Raw genomic sequence first — 15,129 nt, 5'->3', positions numbered from 1 at the left:
GACTGTCCCATTCAGTCCCATGACGGTCCCATTCAGTCCCATGACTGTCCCATTCAGTCCCATGACGGTCCCATTCAGTCCCATGACGGTCCCATTCAGTCCCATGACTGTCCCATTCAGTCCCATGACGGTCCCATGACGGTCCCATGACTGTCCCATTCAGTCCCATGACTGTCCCATGACTGTCCCATTCAGTTCCATGACTCTCCCATTCAGTCCCATGACTGTCCCATGACTGTCCCATTCAGTCCCATTCAGTCCCATGGCGGTCCCATTCAGTCCCATGACAGTCCCATTCAGTCACATGACTGTCCCATTCAGTCCCATGACAGTCCCATTCAGTCACATGACTGTCCCATTCAGTTCCATTCAGTCCCATGGCGGTCCCATTCAGTCCCATGACTGTCCCATTCAGTTCCATTCAGTCCCATGACTGTCCCATTCAGTTCCATTCAGTCCCATGACTGTCCCATTCAGTTCCATCCAGTCCCATGACGGTCCCATTCAGTTCTATTCAGTCCCATGACTGTCCCATTCAGTTCTATTCAGTCCCATGACTTCTGAACCACAGAATAACAGTGTGAGCTCTAGGCCCTATTTAAATACTTTGAGAATGGATCCCTCCCTCATTCCCTACCTCCTTTCTAGATTGGTGAAAGTGAAACCCTTGCATTCCTATAGAAGGGAGATTGCAAAAGTGTTTTAATCATAACTGATGCCTGTGATTACAACTCAGGATATTCACCCCAATCACTTCATAGTGATGCACTTCTGACTATTCTGCTGCAATATCATTAAATATGAATATTATTTGATGTATGACTTCAGTATTGTAAGGTAGACCATATGGTGCTGCAGGATCCTATAAAGACAGCGTTATACAATGTGGGTGTGTCATATGATCACCTAAACAAATACCTAGTCTCTAACATGTTAATCAATCCCAGAGCATATAGGCTAGAGATCAGATGCCCGTTAGGCGTTCTGCCATCGGATCCGATTTGATTATTCTGCCCTTGGAAAACGGAGAATACTTTTTCTCGCTGTTTCTCACTGTATTGGGCTGTCACTGGGATTCACATTCAGCGCTCATCATCACGTATGTAGGCAGCTGTACTATACGCAGATTGATTGTGGGAAATCCAGGATTAGTTACAGTGTGCATCAGCATCAAACACACCCGATGTGGATGAAATGAACCGTCGATACGGTAAGATTGATATCGCCTATAATATTAGCCTAGATTCTAATATGCCTTTGCTTTCTCTCTCGGAGAGCATTTTTTTTTGTCAATGGCTGTATCCTCCAGTCCATTCAGTTGGGTGGGTCTACTATATTCGACACGGAAGAGAGCAGAGAGAAGCCTTTTACAGATGTGGACAGACAAAGGCAAAGTGGCGATGTGACTCCGACCTGTTTATTATGTCCGCTACAGAGGTTAACCTACATGGTTACAATGTAACGGTGCTGATACATTAAAACCATCTGAAATGGGAGCGGTAGGATATTGTAGCCTAGGCTGTAAAGTTGCACATACAGTAGCCTAGCCTGTGTATCTACGTATGTATCCGCATGTCTTTGTTTATGCTACAGTGTTTATGTCATGGTTTCCTGGTTCTTAACAGACATATCATTTGCAGCAAGCAGACATAACTTAGGGGTCGTTGTCTATAGGCTTTGAGCTGTGAAGCAGTGATCACAGGTCTCCATTTAGTAATATTATTCACAATTATTGGCTAGGTGAGATACGATGATGAATCAGCTAGGTATAGGCCCTTCTGTTCTTTCTGAAACTGACCCAGACACGGACAATTTGAGGTGCAAATATCTCTTTCTATAGGATTTTTCATACTGATGTTGGTTTCGGTAATGAATAGGGAGACAGATACTGATGTTGGTTTCAATAATGAATAGGGAGACAGAGGAATTGAGGGACAGTGTGGGCTCATGTCTGCTGTATCTCATTGACATCAATTGTGCTATAATCCTGTCATTACACATACATCTGTATGTGTTTTTGTCGTAAAAGCATTGACAATGTAGCTACACTGGTAACTAGCTGGACACAGAGTTCAGTCACCATTCGATCTCTCCTTACATGAACACCTCAGTCTCTGTTCTCTCTGCTCACACTATCTCCTTCTCTCTGTGGTGAACGGGGTTACTGAGGGATCAGGGGGGTTTGTCATTCATCCATGCGTTTGTGAGACAAGTTCAGCACATTAATATCTTATGAGTCCCAGTTCATTCACAGAACTGCAGTCTGTCTGCTGATGGAGAGAGTGAAGTGGCAGTCAGGGTTTACCTGCTAATCAGAGTGCTACCGCTGTGCTGTGCTTCCTACCGCTGTGCTGTGCGTGTGTGTTGAGGGGGGGGGGGGTACGTGTGTGTGTGTGGGTACGTGGGTGTGGGGGTACGTGTGTGAGTACGTGTGTGGGTTCGTGTGTGTGTGTGTGTGTGTGTGTGTGTGTGTGTGTGTGTGTGTGTGTGTGTGTGTGTGTATGTGTGGGGGTACGTGTGTGTGAGTACGTGTGTGGGTACGTGTGTGTGGGTGTGTGAGTGTGTGGGTGTGTGAGTGAGTGAGTGAGTGACTGAGTGAGTGAGTGACTGAGTGAGTGTGGCAGTAAGATAATGATGTCCCCCTCACCACAACCAATGTGTCTCTGTCTCCCATGCAGGCCTCTAAAGCAGCAGCATGATCCATGGCCTGGCTGTGTGTGTGAGTGTCAGTGAGGACCGACAGTGTTGCAGCCCAGGCCAGAGGCAGCAGATTGAATGCCACTGAAGTCTCAAGGTAAGCCTGAATATGAGCTCCTATTGATCGGGACTCTGCATGGGGACTGTATGGTCTGACCTCACAGAGAGGGAGGAGGGGGGATTGATCCAGCCTTGAACAGCCTCTCTCTGTCTCTTTATTTCTCTCTCTCTTTTTCTCTGTTTCTTTTCTCTCTCTCTTTCTCTCTGTCCCATCAGTCCAAACTCGAGGTCGACCAATTATGATTTTTCAACGCTGATACCGATTATTGGAGGACCAAAAAAAGCCGATACCGATTAATCGGACGATTTTTATTGATTTATTTGTAATAATGACAATTGTGGGGGGGATAGGGGGTGATGGTGTGGGGGATAGCGGGTGATGGTGTGTGTGTGGGGGGGGGGGGGGGGGGGGGGATAGCGGGTGATGGTGTGTGTGGGGGGATAGGGGGTGATGGTGTGGGGGATAGGGGGTGATGGTGTGGGGGATAGCGGGTGATGGTGTGTGTGTGTGTGGGGGGGGGGGGGGGGATAGCGGGTGATGGTGTGTGTGGGGGGGATAGGGGGTGATGGTGTGCGTGGCGGGATAGGGGGTGATGGTGTGGGGGATAGGGGGTGATGGTGTGGGGGATAGGGGGTGATGGTGTGCGTGGCGGGATAGGGGGTGATGGTGTGTGTGGGGGGGATAGGGGGTGATGGTGTGCGTGGCGGGATAGGGGGTGATGGTGTGGGGGATAGGGGGTGATGGTGTGCGTGGCGGGATAGGGGGTGATGGTGTGTGTGGGGGGGATAGGGGGTGATGGTGTGCGTGGCGGGATAGGGGGTGATGGTGTGTGTGGGGGGGATAGGGGGTGATGGTGTGCATGGCGGGATAGGGGGTGATGGTGTGGGGGATAGGGGGTGATGGTGTGCGTGGCGGGATAGGGGGTGATGGTGTGTGTGGCGGGATAGGGGGTGATGGTGTGGGGGATAGGTGGTGATGGTGTGTGTGGGGGGATAGGGGGTGATGGTGTGGGGGATAGGGGGTGATGGTGTGGGGGATAGGTGGTGATGGTGTGTGTGGGGGGATAGGGGGTGATGGTGTGGGGGATAGCGGGTGATGGTGTGGGGGATAGGTGGTGATGGTGTGTGTGGGGGGAATAGGGGGTGATGGTGTGTGTGGGGGGGATAGCGGGTGATGGTGTGTGTGGGGGGGGGTAGGGGGTGATGGTGTGTGTGGGGGGGATAGGAGGTGATGGTGTGCGTGGCGGGATAGGGGGTGATGGTGTGTGTGGCGGGATAGGGGGTGATGGTGTGTGTGGGGGGGATAGGGGGTGATGGTGTGGGGGATAGGGGGTGATGGTGTGTGTGGCGGGATAGGGGGTGATGGTGTGTGTGGGGGGGATAGGGGGTGATGGTGTGCGTGGCGGGATAGGGGGTGATGGTGTGTGTGGGGGGGATAGGGGGTGATGGTGTGCGTGGCGGGATAGGGGGTGATGGTGTGGGGGATAGGGGGTGATGGTGTGCGTGGCGGGATAGGGGGTGATGGTGTGTGTGGCGGGATAGGGGGTGATGGTGTGGGGGATAGGTGGTGATGGTGTGTGTGGGGGGATAGGGGGTGATGGTGTGGGGGATAGGGGGTGATGGTGTGGGGGATAGGTGGTGATGGTGTGTGTGGGGGGATAGGGGGTGATGGTGTGTGTGGGGGGATAGGGGGTGATGGTGTGTGTGGGGGGATAGGGGGTGATGGTGTGGGGGGGGGATAGGTGGTGATGGTGTGTGTGGGGGGATAGGGGGTGATGGTGTGTGTGGGGGGATAGGGGGTGATGGTGTGGGGGGGGGGGATAGGGGGTGATGGTGTGTGTGGGGGATAGGTGGTGATGGTGTGTGTGGGGGGGATAGGTGGTGATGGTGTGTGTGGGGGGATAGGGGGTGATGGTGTGTGTGGGGGGATAGGGGGTGATGGTGTGGGGGGATAGGTGGTGATGGTGTGTGTGGGGGGATAGGGGGTGATGGTGTGGGGGATAGGTGGTGATGGTGTGTGTGGGGGGGATAGGGGGTGATGGTGTGTGTGGGGGGGGTAGGGGGTGATGGTGTGTGTGGGGGGGATAGGAGGTGATGGTGTGTGTGGGGGGGGTAGCGGGTGATGGTGTGTGTGGGGGGGGTAGGGGGTGATGGTGTGTGTGGGGGGGATAGGAGGTGATGGTGTGCGTGGCGGGATAGGGGGTGATGGTGTGTGTGGGGGGGATAGGGGGTGATGGTGTGCGTGGCGGGATAGGGGGTGATGGTGTGTGTGGCGGGATAGGGGGTGATGGTGTGGGGGATAGGTGGTGATGGTGTGTGTGGGGGGATAGGGGGTGATGGTGTGGGGGATAGCGGGTGATGGTGTGGGGGATAGGTGGTGATGGTGTGTGTGGGGGGGATAGGGGGTGATGGTGTGTGTGGGGGGGGTAGCGGGTGATGGTGTGTGTGGGGGGGGTAGGGGGTGATGGTGTGTGTGGGGGGGATAGGAGGTGATGGTGTGTGGGGGGGGATAGGGGGTGATGGTGTGTGTGGGGGGGATAGGGGGTGATGGTGTGCGTGGCGGGATAGGGGGTGATGGTGTGGGGGATAGGGGGTGATGGTGTGCGTGGCGGGATAGGGGGTGATGGTGTGCGTGGCGGGATAGAGGGTGATGGTGTGGGGGAAGGTGGTGATGGTGTGTGTGGGGGGATAGGGGGTGATGGTATGTGTGGGGGGGATAGGGGGTGATGGTATGTGTGGGGGGGATAGGGGGTGATGGTGTGTGTGGGGGGGATAGGGGGTGATGGTGTGTGGGAAGGTGGTGATGGTGTAGGGGATAGAGGGTGAATAGGGGGTGATGGTGTGGGGGATGTGTGTGTGTGTGGGGGGGGGGGGGGTTCTCTGTGTGTCTGTGTGTTTGCATGTACGTATGTTAATGCCCAATGCCTGGGGATGAGGTTAGCATCATGGCTACTTCTATCAATGTGTATTGAGCTTTTCAGGTTGAGCTGCAGGGCTGTAGGATCTCTCCAAGTCTAAATACATTCAGCTTGAGACTGTCTGGCCAGCCATCTCTGACTGACTGTCTCAGCACTCAGCCTTAAGGAAACAAGTCACGACTGCTTCTTTTAACAACCAATGTGTAGGATGGTATCTGTGTTCAGTACGCACATGGAGGCCTCTCCTGTGTGATGGTCAAGGGCAGGGGAGTGTGTGTGTGTGTGTCTGTGTGTGTCTGTGTGTGTGTGTGTGTGTGTGTGTGTGTGTGTGTGTGTGTGTGTGTGTGTGTGTGTGTGTGTGTGTGTGTGTGTGTGTGTGTGTGTGTGTGTGTGTGTGTGTGTGTGTGTGTGTGTGTGTGTGTTTGCTTATCGACTGGTTCTGTTAGCCTTACTGTGAGGCAGACTGATTTCAGCTGCTTTCAATCTACAGAGGCCAGTGTTTCAATAACTACATAACATGATCCTGTGTTGTGTTGACTTCTGATTTGGTCCCTCATTGCTTTTGGAAGAATTGTTAAGTGAAATATTTAGTTACTTGTGTCTGACCAGGGTGGTACGTCCCTTTCTATTGAGGCCCTCTCAGAGCAGGAAGTGTTCTCTTCCTGTTAAGCAGATTCTGGAGATTCATACAAAACACACACGCATACGTACACAGACTACGTCTACACCCACACACACACACACACACACACACACACACACACACACACACACACACACACACACACACACACACACACACACACACACACACACACACACACACACACACACACACACACACACACACACACACACACACACACACACACACACAGTAGAGATACATTCACTCTACACACACTATAACTGCTACTAGGCCAGATGGAATTCAGGTCAGTTGATTGCAAAGTGAATTTGCTATTCAGATAAGGTTATTTACCCTATTCCCTGTAATGTGTATGTGAATGCATTATATGTGTGTATGTGTATGTATGTATTCACACTGGTCTTCGCACAATGCAGTAGGTTAAATACATTTGAATTCAATCACTTTTTGACATGCGTCCCTGTATGTGTGTGCGTGTTTGCACGTGTGCATGTTTCTGAGTCATCAGAGCTATAGCAGTCTCCCATGCATCCTGGACAGAAGCAGAGCCATAGTGTAGTGTTAGCTGTGCAGTAGACCGTGAGGCCTGCTGATGCTGAGGTAGAGGGCTGTGGTCCTGATGCTGAGGTAGAGGGCTGTGGTCCTGATGCTGAGGTAGAGGGCTGTGGTCCTGATGCTGAGGTAGAGGGCTGTGGTCCTGATGCTGAGGTAGAGGGCTGTGGTCCTGATGCTGAGGTAGAGGGCTGTGGTCCTAATGCTGAGGTAGAGGGCTGTGGTCCTGATGCTGAGGTAGAGGGCTGTGGTCCTGATGCTGAGGTAGAGGGCTGTGGTCCTGATGCTGAGGTAGAGGGCTGTGGTCCTGATGCTGAGGTAGAGGGCTGTGGTCCTGATGCTGAGGTAGAGGGCTGTGGTCCTGATGCTGAGGTAGAGGGCTGTGGTCCTAATGCTGAGGTAGAGGGCTGTGGTCCTGATGCTGAGGTAGAGGGCTGTGGTCCTGATGCTGAGGTAGAGGGCTGTGGTCCTGATGCTGAGGTAGAGGGCTGTGGTCCTGATGCTGAGGTAGAGGGCTGTGGTCCTGATGCTGAGGTAGAGTGCTGTGGTCCTGATGCTGAGGTAGAGGGCTGTGGTCCTGATGCTGAGGTAGAGGGGTGTGGTCCTAATGCTGAGGTAGAGGGGTGTGGTCCTGATAATTAGGTAGAGGGGTGTGGTACTGATAATGAGGTAGAGGGCTGTGGTCCTGATAATGAGGTAGAGGGCTGGGGTCCTAATGCTGAGGTAGAGGGGTGTGGTCCTGATAATGAGGTAGAGCGCTGTGGTCCTGATAATGAGGTAGAGGGGCGTGGTCCTGATAATGAGGTAGAGGGCTGTGGTCCTGATACTGAGGTAGAGGGCTGTGGTCCTGATACTGAGGTAGAGGGCTGTGGTCCTGATACTGAGGTAGAGGGCTGTGGTCCTGATACTGAGGTAGAGGGGTTTGGTCCTGATGCTGAGGTAGAGGGCTGTGATCCTGATGCTGAGGTAGAAGGGTGTGGTCCTGATAATGAGGTAGAGGGTTGTGGTCCTGATAATGAGGTAGAGGGCTGTGGTCCTGATAATGAGGTAGAGAGCTGTGGTACTGATGCTGAGGTAGAAGGCTGTGGTCCTGATAATAAGGTAGAGGGTTGTGGTCCTGATAAGGAGGTAGAGGGCTGTGGTACTGATGCTGAGGTAGAGGGCTGTGGTCCTGATAATAAGGTAGAGGGTTGTGGTCCTGATAATGAGGTAGAGGGCTGTGGTACTGATGCTGAGGTAGAGGGGTTTGGTCCTGATGCTGAGGTAGAGGGCTGCGGTCCTGATGCTGAGGTAGAGGGCTGTGGTCCTGATGCTGAGGTAGAGGGGTTTGGTCCTGATGCTGAGGTAGAGGGCTGTGGTCCTGATGCTGAGGTAGAAGGCTGTGGTCCTGATACTGAGGTAGAGGGCTGTGGTCCTGATGCTGAGGTAGAGGGCTGTGGTCCTGATGCTGAGGTAGAGGGGTTTGGTCCTGATGCTGAGGTAGAGGGCTATGGTCCTGATGCTGAGGTAGAGGGCTGTGGTCCTGATGCTGAGGTAGAGGGCTGTGGTCCTGATGCTGAGGTAGAAGGCTGTGGTCCTGATGCTGAGGTAGAGGGCTGTGGTCCTGATGCTGAGGTAGAGGGGTTTGGTCCTGATGCTGAGGTAGAAGGCTGTGGTCCTGATGCTGAGGTAGAGGGCTGTGGTCCTGATGCTGAGGTAGAAGGCTGTGGTCCTCAGGACATATGTCTCTGATCTGTTAGTTTGCTAGGCCTAACTGCATTGCTGATAAACCTGCTTCAGCCTGCCTATTCAGAAACAGGTGCTGTCCATACTCTACCTGCTGCACTGGACACGTTTTAATCCCCAACCATAACCCTGTGTGGCTTCTCTCATAGCTGGTTGTGTAATTTCCCCTCGCTCAGTCAGCTCACCTCAACCTGGGTGGATGGGGACTGGAGGCTAGGGGAGACAGACGTGGTTGGGGTCCACAGATGTGGGGGCAGTGACAGACTCAGGAGGCATAGGATGGACTTTTTTGATTTAATAGGACCCTCTGAGAGATCTCTCTATATCTATTTATCTCCCTATTTATACATCTCTTCGCCAATTTCTCACTCTCTCCATTTCCCTTATCCCTACACTCTTGATATCCCTCTATCCACCCCTCTCTCTTGCCATGCCTTCTCTCTAGGTGAAAGTATAAACTCTCGTCATTAAAATTTGAAGCAATATCCATTTGGTGAGATTACTTAAGAGTCTTCATTCTGTCTAGCTGATTGGTAGATATTAGAATTGATATTTTCCTTATAAAGTGTGTCTGCAGTGGAGCGAATAAATTACCGAACAAAGGCTCAGTACTGGAGGAGCTGACTGGGCTGGGGCTATCAGTACTGACGCTTTTGTTTGAGAAAGAGAGGGAGGCAGGCAGGCAGGCAGGCAGGGAGAGAGAGGGAGAGAGGGAGAGAGGGAGGGAGAGTCTCCCATGCAGATTACCTTTCAAATATACATAAGTTTAATAAGGTAACTGTAATGGTAATCTCTCATTCTAGTCATGCAGCTTTGCAGACAGTCTGTGTTGTGTGGTGTCTAATGCACCAGAGCTGAGGAAAGGGGAAGGGGAATAGTATAACATCCACTCAGTAGAATTGAATCCCAACAGTCTTTGTTTGACCCTAGATTTCAGTTAAGTTTTATTATGGCTAAACAAATCCCTGAAAGTGACATTCTAAGTGAATCCTAAAACCAGTGCTTGTCGTAAGTGTAGATATATTTTCATATTTAGTGACAGTTATAGATGCCCTCATTTCAGATGTTGTATTTTACCTTCTCATCCGTCTCTCCGCCTTTCTCTTTCTCTCGTCGTCACCTCCTCCCTCCATCAGCCACAGAGCATCTCTTCCGTCTTCTGTTCTCTTCCCTCCCCCTCTCCCTCAGACCTATGGATGGTGTATATGTAAGGCTTACACACAGTGACTGCTGAAACTCCACAGGCAGCCCTCCTAGTATTCTTCAACACACTAATCCTCCAGTACATTCTATACTCCCTGAGGTGTATCTGTCAATGACATTACCACTTTCATATTTCTATAAATGCTAAAAGGCAAAGATGAAAACCAGTTGATCCCAGGTTGATACCTCTCAGCCACACACAGCAAATCCACTATATCCCCCCAGCTTAGTCTGTCATCACATAAGACTAAACAGCCACACACACCAAATCCACTATATTCCCCCAGTTTAGTCTGTCATCACATAAGACTAAACAGCCACACACACCAAATCCACTATATTCCCCCAGTTTAGTCTGTCATCACATAAGACTAAACAGCCACACACACCAAATCCACTATATCCCCCCAGCTTAGTCTGTCATCACATAAGACTAAACAGCCACACACACCAAATCCACTATATCCCCCCAGCTTAGTCTGTCATCACATAAGACTAAACAACCACACACACCAAATCCACTATATCCCCCCAGCTTAGTCTGTCATCACATAAGACTAAACAGCCACACACACCAAATCCACTATATCCCCCCAGCTTAGTCTGTCATCACATAAGACTAAACAACCACACACACCAAATCCAATATATCCCCCCAGCTTAGTCTGTCATCACATAAGACTAAACAGCCAAACACACCAAATCCACTATATCCCCCCAGCTTAGTCTGTCATCACATAAGACTAAACAGCCACACACACCAAATCCACTATATCCCCCCAGCGTAGTCTGTCATCACATAAGACTAAACAGCCAAACACACCAAATCCACTATATCCCCCCAGCTTAGTCTGGCATCACATAAGACTAAACAACCATACACACCAAATCCACTATATCCCCCCAGCTTAGTCTGTCATCACATAAGACTAAACAGCCAAACACACCAAATCCACTATATCCCCCCAGCTTAGTCTGTCATCACATAAGACTAAACAGCCATACACACCAAATCCAATATATCCCCCCAGCTTAGTCTGTCATCACATAAGACTAAACAACCACACACACCAAATCCACTATATCCCCCCAGCGTAGTCTGTCATCACATAAGACTAAACAACCACACACACCAAATCCACTATATCCCCCCAGCTTAGTCTGTCATCACATTAGACTAAACAGCCACACACACCAAATCCACTATATCCCCCCAGCTTAGTCTGTCATCACATAAGACTAAACAGCCACACACACCAAATCCACTATATCCCCCCAGCTTAGTCAGTCATCACATAAGACTAAACAACCACACACACCAAATCCAATATATCCCCCCAGCTTAGTCAGTCATCACATAAGACTAAACAACCACACACACCAAATCCACTATATCCCCCCAGCTTAGTCAGTCATCACATAAGACTAAACAACCACACACACCAAATCCACTATATCCCCCCAGCTTAGTCAGTCATCACATAAGACTAAACAACCACACACACCAAATCCACTATATCCCCCCAGCTTAGTCAGTCATCACATAAGACTAAACAACCACACACACCAAATCCACTATATCCCCCCAGCTTAGTCTGTCATCACATTAGACTAAACAGCCACACACACCAAATCCACTATTTCCCCCCAGCTTAGTCTGTCATCACATAAGACTAAACAGCCACACACACCAAATCCACTATATCCCCCCAGCTTAGTCAGTCATCACATAAGACTAAACAACCACACACACCAAATCCACTATATCCCCCCAGCTTAGTCTGGCATCACATAAGACTAAACAACCACACACACCAAATCCACTATATCCCCCCAGCTTAGTCTGTCATCACATAAGACTAAGCAGCCACACACACCAAATCCACTATATCCCCCCAGCTTAGTCTGTCATCACATAAGACTAAACAACCACACACACCAAATCCACTCTATCCCCCCAGCTTAGTCTGTCATCACATAAGACTAAACAACCACACACACCAAATCCACTATATCCCCCCAGCTTAGTCTGGCATCACATAAGACTAAACAGCCACACACACCAAATCCACTATATCCCCCCAGCTTAGTCTGTCATCACATAAGACTAAACAGCCACACACACCAAATCCACTATATCCCCCCAGCTTAGTCTGGCATCACATAAGACTAAACAACCACACACACCAAATCCACTATTTCCCCCCAGCTTAGTCTGTCATCACATAAGACTAAACAACCACACACACCAATCCACTATTTCCCCCCAGCTTAATCTGTCATCACATAAAACTAAACAACCACACACACCAAATCCACTATTTCCCCCCAGCTTAGTCTGGCATCACATAAGACTAAACAGCCATTCCACAACATTAGTATTACTTAAGTGAGGTTATCTGTGTGGATCTCCTCAGCTCCCTCTCAGAGACTGTCACAGGACCCTCCCCTCCTCATTACCACTCCGTAAGGAACTTGAAAATACTCCACACAGAACTGTCTGTTTCTAACCAACAGTTGTCGCTAACAAACACTTGTTGAAGGTCAGATTCTGAGGAGGAGGAACCTGAGGATAATAGTAGAGCTAGAGATGGTAGAGTGGAGCTCACTCACAGTTGACATGGCAACAGCTTGTCTTGATCCTGGAGAGGTTGGAGACGTTGACAGTTAGTTCTGCCTGTGAGATGGCAATGATGATGAATGGGAGACAGAACCGGTTTGATCCGGCATGGCTGAGTGCTCTGTTCTGAGCGAGAGAGAGAGTGAGAGAGGTGGGGCGAGGGAGAGGGAGAGAAATATATATAGACAGAGAGTGGGGAGACAGTGAAATACACACCACTGACTCTCTAATTAGAGAACTATATATAGACAGAGAGTGGGGATACAGTGAAATACACACCACTGACTCTCTAATTAGAGAACTATATATAGACAGAGAGTGGGGATGCAGTGAAATACACAACACTGACTCTCTAATTAGAGAACTATATATAGACAGAGAGTGGGGATGCAGTGAAATACACACCACTGACTCTCTAATTAGAGAACTATATATAGACAGAGAGTGGGGATGCAGTGAAATACACACCACTGACTCTCTAATTAGAGAACTATATATAGACAGAGAGTGGGGATGCAGTGAAATACACACTGTGTGTTTGTGGATGATGTGTAACTCTGTGTCTTTGTGGCAGAACAGACAGGCTCACTGGTGTGGAGCTCAATGCTCAGTAGTAATGGGTGGACTCAGCAAACTCTCTCTCTCTCTTTATCTACCTCTCACTCAGTTTAATCTAGCCTCCTTTACCTCAGACTAACCCTACATACTGAATCTGCCTCTCTTTCTTTCTCTCTCTCTCTCTCTCTCTCTCTCTCTCACTCATTATCTCACTCTCTCTTAGTTTAATCTAGCCTTCTTTACCTCAGACAAACCATACACACTGAATCTCTTTCTCTCTCTCTCTCTCTCTCTCTCTCTCTCTCTCTCTCTCTCTCTCTCTCTCTCTCTCTCTCTCTCTCTCTCTCTCCCCCTCTCTCATTATCTCACTCTCTCTTAGTTTAATCTAGCCTCCTTTACCTCAGACTAACCCTACATACTGAATCTGTCTCTCTTTCTCTCTCTCTTAGTCTTAATCTAGCTTCCTCAATGTCTCAGACCAACCAGATTTCTCTCCCGTTTCCTCACTCTCATGTCTGATCGCTTATCGGTTAAGAGCGTTGGGCCATTAATCGAAAGGTTGCTGGTTTGAATCTTAACCCTTTTTGAGGGTTAAATGTGGAAGACACATTTTGGTTGAACACATCAGTTGAATAGGTATCCCCTTTCCCCTAATTTAATGGAGTCTACCCTTCAAACTGTCTCAGTACAATCTAACTGGCTACAGGCTCCATGTTGCTCACTAGAAAACACTACCATAAACTATTTTAAGAAGCATGGTAACTTTTCTTTGACAATGTATGTAAGTAGGCAATTATTTAACCGCCCCATCTCACCGCTGTTTCTCCTTCCATCCCTCTCCCCATCTCTGTTCCCTCTCTCTCCCCTGCATCTGTCTGTCTGTCTGTCTGTCTGTCTGTCTGTCTGTCTGTCTGTCTGTCTGTCTGTCTGTCTGTCTGTCTGTCTGTCTGTCTGTCTGTCTGTCTGTCTGTGGGTGAGATGCAGAAGGTAAATCAGGTTTTAGCTGATTAAAGTGGCCTTGCTTTGATTAATTGGATGAGTGTGTTGTCTCCACCAGGTTTGCAGCTCTGAGCCCCTCTTTATAGCCTAGCTGTCACAACCAAGAGCTTAGGACTGCGTTTACGATCTCAACCTTGGAGTGTTTTCTCACAACAGTTTTCAACCATTTTACATGAACATTTGAGTCGTTTAGCAGATGCTCTTATCCAGAGTGACTTACAGGAGCAATTACGGTTACGTGCCTTGCTTATATTGCAAAAATATATATACGATCGCTCCTATTCCATTGGTCGGCGCATTTTAGCGTTAAAGCTGCTAAAGATCCCTGTAGCCTGCATGAAACTTCCTCTGTTTTAAGATGTTTTCAGTTTTGTCAATCGTTTTCCACAGTGACACTGTAGTGATAATAAGCAACAGTAGATCTGTGTGCGTTGTCAGATGCACAGCACTACGGCTCTGTGTTGATTTGTGTGGGATCCTCTTCCTCTCCTGGTTTCTGGATGAATTTGTTTGGCTGTCCTCCTATAGCTGTTGAATCCAGAAATCTGCTTCAATGGTTCAATCTGATCTTTCTCTTAGCCTGACGACTAACACTGCATTGTTCCGTTGCTCTGTCGTTCGCTACATACTTTAGTGTGAGACTGCCGTCATTGAAGTCGTTTGTGGTGACCAGGGGCACGAGGGGCGTCGTACAAAACAAAGTCATCAGCGACTGGATCGTCTCTAACCAATCAGAGTATCAAAACCAATGACGAATTTTCGCCTCGCCACTTTACCCACGTGTGTTCTGGCCCAACACATCGGTTTCTGGACCAATCATCAGACGGCCCCGAATGTGTTTACATTCGGTGAAGGGTCAGGGAGGTACTCAGATCCAGACTCATTGCGGAGAAGAAACTAACATCCGTGGGCGTGGCGTAGCGTTTGGTCGGAGCAAGGAGTCTGGGTAACCAGGCAAGTCTTTCTGCCCTTTTACCTCTCATCTTTTAGTCTGTCGTTTAACCTTTGATCACCAGGATGTCATCCTTCGATCCACAGCTCCCTCCTTCTCACCCTCCCTTGCCTCGGCCCTGTTCTGTGGCCTGTACTCTCACTTCAAAAGCATTTCTCCCTGTTTGAATTCCTCTTCAAAGACTAGTCTCTTAAGG

The 15,129-nt window shown here is 49.4% G+C and overlaps 1 protein-coding gene across 1 annotated transcript in view; it reads left to right on the top strand.

Annotated features, from left to right (window-relative positions):
• The first annotated feature begins 875 nt into the window (after window positions 1-875).
• LOC129848891 (testis-expressed protein 2-like) overlaps window positions 876-15,129 on the top strand; it is a 33,835-nt gene continuing 19,581 nt past the window's right edge. Inside the window, exons 1-2 of the mRNA XM_055915992.1 lie at window positions 876-1,210; window positions 2,679-2,794. The gene's annotated coding sequence lies outside the window, so the exon portion shown is untranslated. The remainder of the gene's footprint in view (window positions 1,211-2,678; window positions 2,795-15,129) is intronic.

The sequence above is a fragment of the Salvelinus fontinalis genome, unplaced genomic scaffold, assembly GCF_029448725.1.
Source record: "Salvelinus fontinalis isolate EN_2023a unplaced genomic scaffold, ASM2944872v1 scaffold_1261, whole genome shotgun sequence".
Taxonomy (NCBI): Eukaryota; Metazoa; Chordata; class Actinopteri; order Salmoniformes; family Salmonidae; genus Salvelinus; species Salvelinus fontinalis.
The sequence above is the reverse complement of the archived record's forward strand: the minus strand, read 5'-3'. Positions and strand labels throughout refer to the sequence as shown.